We start from the raw sequence: 8,549 nt of genomic DNA, 5'->3' as shown, positions 1-8,549 counted from the left end.
CATTATTTTCAGCACAACCTCAAATATCTGAAATTTGAGTTATTTTTTCATTTTGGTATACTATATTAGCACAGCTGATCTAAATTCAGACAAAAAATTCAAAATCCAAGTAGAAAAAAGTTATATTTTTTACTGTAAAACCCACAAACATGTTTAACGAATCATTTTCATAACTTGAAATGCAAATTGAAATTGTACATTTCTAAAAAATTATGCACAAGTTTTGCAAACAACAAAGTTATATGGTACTATTTACCTAAAAATGTAGCCAAGGCCTCAGGCGTTTTTTTATATAACCATTTAAGTCTATTTACAGAACAATCAGGTGTGCTGCATCAAATAAGAAGGCACACAAATTATTTGTGCCAGTCCAAAAAATGTAGTTTGTCTTCAGTATAACACAGAGGAGAACACCACAGGCCTAAACCCTGCAGGTCTGACAGCAGGAGGTGCATGAGTCCAGTTTTCCATGTGGGAACAGCATTTACACTGGAATCTGCCTTTGACGGCTTTTTTAGAGCAAATGTGAAATTCAGCAGTATAACTGACACACAATACAAAACAATAACTACACAACACACTAACTACAGCCTCCAAACACGCTAAACGTCACTAATGTCTCACATATGAAAACTCGCTCTCTCTCTGTCTTTCGCTCGCCCGCTTTCTGTCACGGGTGTCACTCCTAAAAACTTCCCCTTCTCCCTAAACAACTAAATGTCACATGTTGCCATATCATTTTTTTGATTGGCTGACATGGTAAACTCTAACACCAATAGGGATGGGGTGTTTTTCTTTTTCTTTTTTCACTCGCAAGTGGAGAGTGTTTGCTAGCGCTGTCTGTAGAAAACGCCGTTTTTACCGTTCTTCCTGCTGTAAACGCCACTATTTTGTTCAGAAAAAAAACATCACGTGTATTTTTTATCATAACTCTGGTTTTACGTGGCCCATCGACACAATTCAAAAACTGGTATATAGTTTGAAGTCTGCACTTTCGACCCAAGGTGAAATGGAGACTCTGACTTACTGCATCTTGTAGCTGTGTCGTCTTAAATTGGTCATGTGATTTTGACGCGCCGGCGCGTCCGGCGACCCCAGAGGGTTAATTCTTCAAAGTGTTCGACAAGGCCCTGGAAACATTCCTCATGTCCACATGGACATGATGGCATCACGCAGTTGCTGCAGATTTGTTCTCTCTATTTGTGTGCGTGTGTGTGGTAACCACACCTTACCTTTCAGGGACAGGATCCTCTTCGTCCCAGCCCAACTAGTTTAAGGTAAAGAAATAAGAAACCTTTGGAGTTATCATTTATGTGCTCCTGTTCTACAGGTTCGTTCTTTCTTTTTGTGTTTCCATTCTGTTCCTCTAGTCTGGTCTCTGTTTGTCTTCTGTCTGTTTCAGGTTCCTATGTGTTCTTCTCAGTCTTAGTGATTTCCTATTTTATTCTGATAATGCACATAGGATGAGAGACTATGTTCAGTTTCATTTGGCCATGTTCCCCAGGTGTCTCCACACTGCCCTTGTATTTAAACCCTCATTTGGCTTTTGTACTTTCTTACATCCTCCCTCATATCTGTGTCCTTTGTCATGTAATTAATATATTCTTTGTGCTTATTTTCTGATTATATTGTTTTATGTACTTTAGTAATGAAGATTTGTAAAGCAAGGCCACTTTTGACTCACAAACCAAGTGCTCAGCCATACTGAAAAACAGGAAGTTAGTGTAGAGCTATACAAGCATATTAATAAATACGGGACGTCAGACAGAAAAGAGGAACTTGTACCATAAAAGGAGTTGTTGAATCTGTGTGACATGTAAAGTACCAAAATAACACCTATATGAAGCACATTTTATGATTCTAATGTTAGAGATCCTGCAACTGGCTTTGGGCTGTGCAGGGCTCTCTCTCTTCCAGAAGATGATTGAATTAAATATAAAATGTTTTGACGACTCTGAGTCGGGTTTTCTCTGTTCTATTATGGGGATCAAAGAATCGGGTTTTAATATTTGGGGTTTCTGCCCGGTTCCCTTTGCAACAGGGAGAACAAATGTGGCCGAAGGTTGGATCTGATATGAGGCGAACAGGAGACCGGTCTAAAAATATTTAAAGGTAGGCACAAACCTGTTCAAAGAAAAAGCAAATTTGTGCATATTGGATGAATTCTAAATTATCTGTTTGCTGAGCTGACGATCTTAACTATTAAATTGGCTCAGTAATGGTAGAACTAAATTCTTTAGAACAAAGTAAAGCTTTGAAGTAATGATAATGAAACGTTGAGAATGACAGTACTGATTTAAAGGTTACAGGTTATTTCATGGTAAAAGACAAAGAGAATAATAAGTGTTTGAGAATATATAGGTGATTGGTCATTTTGGTTAAGTGCAAAGTTCAGAGGTGGGAACCTCGTCCCTTTTACAGACGTGTAAAAGGACCCTCCGGTGTGAGGATTATCCCAGGTGACACCTGCCAAGACTTGGGACCTTGGTTAAAAATAGTTAATGATCCAAGGATCATTTCTGTATGCCCTTATTTGGTCAGTAGAAAACCGGATTTCGGGCGTGAGAATGCTGAGGAATAAACCTTGGGTTGGTCAACGCTTTTAAATTGATTTAGAATTTTAGAAAATCGAATCAGTTGTGGTCCAGTAGTTACTGGTAAAATTGGTAAAATTGATTTTAAAGAAGGTCAGAATCTGGTGAAAGACGCTGCCATAGAGCGGGTCATATTCCAGGTGGACGCTTCATGAAGTAGGTTAGAATCTGGTGAAAGACGCTGCAAAGACATGTAAAGCAACAAAATAACACCTATATAAGACACATTTTATGATTCTAATGTTAGAGATCCTACAACTGGCGTTGGGCTGTGCAGGGCTCTCTCTTCCGGAAGATGATTGAATTAAATATAAAATGTTTTGACCACTCTGAGTTGGGTTTTCTCTGTTCTATTATGGGGATGAAAGAATCGGGTTTTAATACCTTCCTCGTGTGGGTTTCCTGTGATGCATTATAATCATATCGTTTACTCCTGACCTGTTTTTCTTGTATTCTGTGAGAGCTCAGCAAGAAAGCTGTTTAGTTTTTAAAGCAGAGTTTTACCTTGGGCTTTTGAAGTCCTGCATTTGGGTCCTACCTTGCCAGCCACACTTGCAGCTTGACAGTTAATCCATAGCTGACACCTTTATAATAAAAACAGGTTATTTGACTTGGTAAATATGTGCTAACTAGCTACAATATGTCTGTGAAGGTGCTCAGTCATCCAGGTCATCGTAGTCAAAGGAGCTTGCAAAGAAAAGCGTCTGGACTTCTTTAAGTTGCTTGAAGATGTTTCACCTCTCATCCAAGAAGCTTCTTCAGTTCTAAGGTCAAATGGTGGGGAGTCCCAGATTTAAACCTAGTGGGAGTGACCCCCCACAGAGGGACAAAAGGACCCCCTGTTGATCCTCTAATCGCCTGAGCCAAGGTGTGAAACTGGGTGTGAGTCCCAATCAGCCAGAGTTTCGGGTGAGCTCATTGTGAAACCTGGCCCCACCTTATCATGCGAATTCCTGAGGTCAGATGGCCCAGGATGTTAGTGGGCGTTAAGGCGTCTGGGGAGAAGCTACAATACTTTATTAAACTTCTGTCCCAAGTTGCATATTTTATAGCTAAATTGCCCTAAGAATATATTTGCTCAATTAATACAAGTCTGCTCAATTAATACAATACTGCAGTCTTCCCTATCACATTCATGGCAGACCACACTAGTTTAAGTTTATCTCTGACTTCAGGTCTAGTGGGCTGTAGTTACAGTTAAAAACAATGAAATTGTGCTGCAGGTAAACTATAACAAGCAGATTTAGAAAGGCGTTTTTATGCATTCACAAAAGCTAAATGACTTTAATGAAAGACAAGATGCAACACTGATGTGAAATATGCTCTCCATCACTCTCAATAAGTCATAGTTAAGATAAAAGCAGCAGGAGTTTTAAATACAAAAGCCATCCACACAAGTTACTTTTTGAGGCTTTACTGAACAGTGGGATTTGATGTGGGTTTTGAATTCCGTTTCATCTTTATAGAGGTTCCTGTCGTCTCCTGTGAGCAATAAACTGTGAGAAAATGTTTTTTTCTATATATGAGAGATTTGAGCATGTTCCATATTATTTTAAGCATCTTTTAAATTGAACAGCAGAAGCCATTACACGCATACCATCCTGCTTTGAATCAAAACAGTTATCACAGAATCATGTTTCCTCTGATCCACAGCCAGTTTCAATGAGAAACTCACAAAGCACTTGATTCTCCTTTCCATTAGTTAAACTGTAACACAGTAGTGTTGTATACAGAACGTGGAAGAAATTAGCGATAAATGGCATTATGTATGCTTTCCTTCCTGACTGCTGCAACATGGATGTGATGGGTCAGTGCTGCATTCTCTATGGTCAGACTGTTTACACAGGGTGAATGTGACTGTGGTTTTAAGGCCCACATTAATCACCCCCTATGTCCATTCAGGGCCTTGAGTGACCTTGCATTGTTGGACTAAATGAGGAGAGTACAGGAAAGAAGACAAAAAAGCCTCCTGCTGGACTCTGTCCTGATTTCACACAGCTAATGTTGATGCTTTAAGGGCACTTCCACGCAGGAGTCAAAGACGGTCAGCTGTGAATGCCCTAATTCATTTAAACCACCAAAGTACAAAAAAGGGAATTGTATAGGGCTTAAAATCCCTGCTGTTCTGCTAGTTTCTCAGTCATAAGTGATAATGAAATAAAGACGAGTAAATGGCACTTTGATTTTCTAATAAGGCATTATAAATTTCTAATCATTCCTCATTAAAAGGTTAAAATAAGTTTTGTTTATTCAGCATTTTTTTTGCTAGACTTGCTTACTCTGAGCGAGAGCTCGGGCACTGGCGTGCAGCCTTAGGAGAATCAGAGCTTAGCTCTGTCCCCAGTTGCCCTTTGTCACATGTTGCACACAGCGGGAGATCGTGCATCAGATGTGTTCTCCCTGCTGAAGCAGACCGTGCAGACGGCCGGAGTCATGACGCCCACTTGGTCACTGTGAATTCTCTGGACAGTTCCTGTACTATTCTTACATGGGATCAATTGTACATCACACAGACTTCTTCCTGGGGGACTGGCAACATAAAGACTGCTTAATGTCCACTCAATGAGTTGGGATATTTGTGTTCTCACCTGCTCCTCTGAGGAATCTTCTGGAAAGCTTCCTGGCTGCAGTGCTTTCTGTAGTAAAAAAGGCTGGTGTTTTAATCACTCACAGAAATCTCACAAATTAACTTCAACATGTTAACACATTAACCATTACAAGAAGGGCCAAAGAATAGAGTCCACTGGTGTCCATAATTTCCTCCAAAGAAACTCAAACAGGAAATTTGTGTCTCGTCTGCATATTAAATAGTCACTAATCCAAATGGTTAAACCACTATAGTGAAGGCAGAGACTTGTGGGCTTCTAGTCCACAAGTATGTGGCAAACTGTTAGCACTAGATGGTCAAGGAAAGCCATGGCCTTTTTGGCAGACCCAGTCAAGTTTTCACATGGGAAGCTGATCACTGCGGCCTCTTGCTGGGACTCCGGAGGAAGACGGGGAGAAACAGGAAGCCACAAATGAGAACAGAAGCTGTTTATATGGCCTTATGCGTACCAGACTGTCCGTGTACATGCTTGGTCTACCCTTTAGGGCAAGTGGTCAAATGCCCCTGGGCTATGGACCACTGTTAAAGATGTAAACACATACCCAGATAATGTGATTTCTGTCCCTCTGGGCATTCAAACTCGGCAGGTGAATTTCAACTTTAGCTCCCCACAGCACATTTGTGCCCAAGAACCTTTGCACTCGTGTAGCTGTAAACGACAAAGTGCTCCAGATTGACCTTCTTGTTAAGACAAAATATATTTGTGGCATTAAAGACTTACCTGGAGCATCAAGGATACAATAACCTCTCTTAATTTAATGTTTTCACATGAACAGAAAGCCAAAGAGCACCTTTTACTGGCCCAATAATGCCCCCTTCTATAAGTGGATAAGATCACATTGTTGTGCATGTGCATGCACTTTCAAGCAGTAGGGAACACATTCTGAACACACGGATCATCAGTCCAGCCGACCTCTTCAAGCTGTTAAAATATCAACTTCATGTCATATCCACAGATGTTTTAGCAGCATAAGAATTTCCGTAATTTTTGAGGCCGGATGCTGTTCCAGCATCTCTTGGTCCTGAGGGAATCCAAACTTGTATATCCCTCAAGGTTGTATTTTTCAGCAGTAGTCAGTGAAGTTGAAAGGGTGCTGTAAAATATATCTGTAAAGGCGCTTCTTGTTGTGGATCACATGAAATAAATCATAGAAAAGTTAAGATTGTCCTAAAAATTTCAGAATGATGCGATCCTCCCCTGAATTGTCATGGCCAAGAACATTGCTCATTGCAACCGAGTCGGCAAACATTTTTCAGACTTAACTGAGACAAGCAGAGAAAGGAAAAAAAAAACAAACAAAACGAGCTGCAGTGCAGCAGCTGCCATGGGCCTGCTGAGTTCAGTCAACCACGGGGACTGTGGTCTGCAAGCAATTACTGCTGGCTAACACTGACACTAAAATTACAACCACTACATCACTACACTTTGATCTAGAATAGCAGATCCCTGTAGATTTTGAGCATGGTAATTAAGTTTACGCCCTCCTACTAATGTTGACCAATTGCAGAGTGCCAGATTAGATATGAACAAACGTTTATATATTTGAAATACGTTTACAAGGCTTGTCTCTTTTAGAGATCTTTAAAATCACTCACTAATTATAGTCAGTGATATGGAATAAATACTTCCAACTGTGTGTAATTCGGGGATTTCATAACCAGTTTAGATAGCTGACAAACTGCACTGAAGACCAACTTGCAGTGGAAAGGTGTTGGTCAACAACATAACAATGTCAAAGTAACTGTACTTTGTTGCAGGGATGGTTAGGAGTGTCTCAATAAGTTCTCTCATTTGACATTTGTGTAATGGTTTGAGTAAAAATCTCTCTCAGGTTTTCAGTTAGTTTGGGTCCTGGTCATAATCGTTAAAACATTCAGGAACATCTTTGGACACCACCTTCATTTTGTTCCTGTAATCATTTACTCATTTTTAATTTACAGCCTCCCTGTTCATGTGTCTGTCTGTGTGTGTCTGTGGAGATGAATAACAGCCAAGGTCCTTAAAAGCAGGTGGTCTTTATTATCTGAGAAAACATTCAAGTGAGTCTAATGTGAAATTGCACTGTTAGTGTAGGCCTTTCTCCCAGCTGACACTTGACTGGTCGTGGTAGGAAAAGAACAGGTGTTACTAATAAAATGTGTGATGGCTCTGCTTGATTCGAGTGTCACAGCCTTGACAGTGTGACAGTGGCATATAGCAGCCCCCTGACAGTGAAACGGTTTACATTGTAACTTGTCAAAATGCCTTTAAAAAAAAAAGGCTTTCATACTGTACCCCTTGTAGGAAGAGGTTTGCGTCGCTATAGAAAAAGAGGCTGTTGAACTGAAGCTGTTCAAAGTTTGTTTCTGTGTAGAGTAATGAGTTCTTTCGGGTTGTGTTTTAGCTCGCAATAGCAAGGACATGAAGAAATGGTTACGATACACTCACTGGCCACTTTATTAAGTTTCTGTTTAAATGCAAATATCTAATCAGCTAATCACATGGCAGCATTTTAATGCATTTAGCCATATTCATGCCAGTAGTTATCTGGGTGAAAATGCCTTGTTGATGCCAGGTCAGAGGACAATGGCTACACTGTTTTGAACTGATAAGAAGGCAATAGTAAGGACTGCAGAAGAGCAGCTCTGACTGCACTGCATATCAAATCTTGAAGCAGATGGGCTACAGCAGCAGGAGACGACACCGGATGCCATGTCTGTTAGCTCAGAACGGAAAACTGAGCTACAGTTTTCACTGCTCACCAAAGCTGCACAACAGAAGATTGGAAAAATTTTGCCTGGTCTGATAAAAATCTCGATTTCTGACCCTACCACCCTCGATAGTAGGGTAAGAATTTGGCATAAACAACATGAAAGTATGGATCCATCCTGCTTTGCATCAATGGTTCAGGCTGTCCACGGTGTAGTGATGTGGGGATCATGTTAATACTAATTGGGCATGGTTTAAATGCCACATTCTACTCAAGCATTGTTGCTGACCATGTCCATCCGTCTTCTAATGGCTCCAAGATAGTATGCCATGTTAAGAAACAAAAATTACCAGACTGGTTTTCTGAACATGACCGCAAGTTCACCGTCACTCTCACCAGATCTCGGATGAATAGAGCAGATTTGGGATGTGGTGGAATGAAATATTCATATGGATGCTGAGCCAACAAATCCGTTGCAACTGTCATGCAAAATGAGCAAAATAGTCTGAGGAATGTTCCCAGTAGAATCAATGCCATCCCAAATGAAGGCAGTTCTCAAGGCAAAAGGGGGTCAGACCTGGTAATAGGAAGGTATACACAATTCACAGTGAGTGTACACTTTCAGTCCTTTTAAAAAAATATATACCGTATTTTCAC

At 40.4% G+C, this 8,549-nt stretch overlaps 1 long non-coding RNA gene across 1 annotated transcript in view; it reads left to right on the top strand.

Annotated features, from left to right (window-relative positions):
- The first annotated feature begins 948 nt into the window (after nucleotides 1-948).
- Nucleotides 949-8,549, top strand: part of LOC113035813 (uncharacterized) — a 15,834-nt gene continuing 8,233 nt past the window's right edge. The window contains exons 1-2 of the long non-coding RNA XR_003274390.1: nucleotides 949-1,277; nucleotides 2,042-2,112. This is a non-coding gene — a long non-coding RNA (uncharacterized LOC113035813). The remainder of the gene's footprint in view (nucleotides 1,278-2,041; nucleotides 2,113-8,549) is intronic.

This window comes from Astatotilapia calliptera, chromosome 2, assembly GCF_900246225.1.
Source record: "Astatotilapia calliptera chromosome 2, fAstCal1.2, whole genome shotgun sequence".
NCBI classification, from domain to species: domain Eukaryota; kingdom Metazoa; phylum Chordata; class Actinopteri; order Cichliformes; family Cichlidae; genus Astatotilapia; species Astatotilapia calliptera.
The sequence above is the reverse complement of the archived record's forward strand: the minus strand, read 5'-3'. Positions and strand labels throughout refer to the sequence as shown.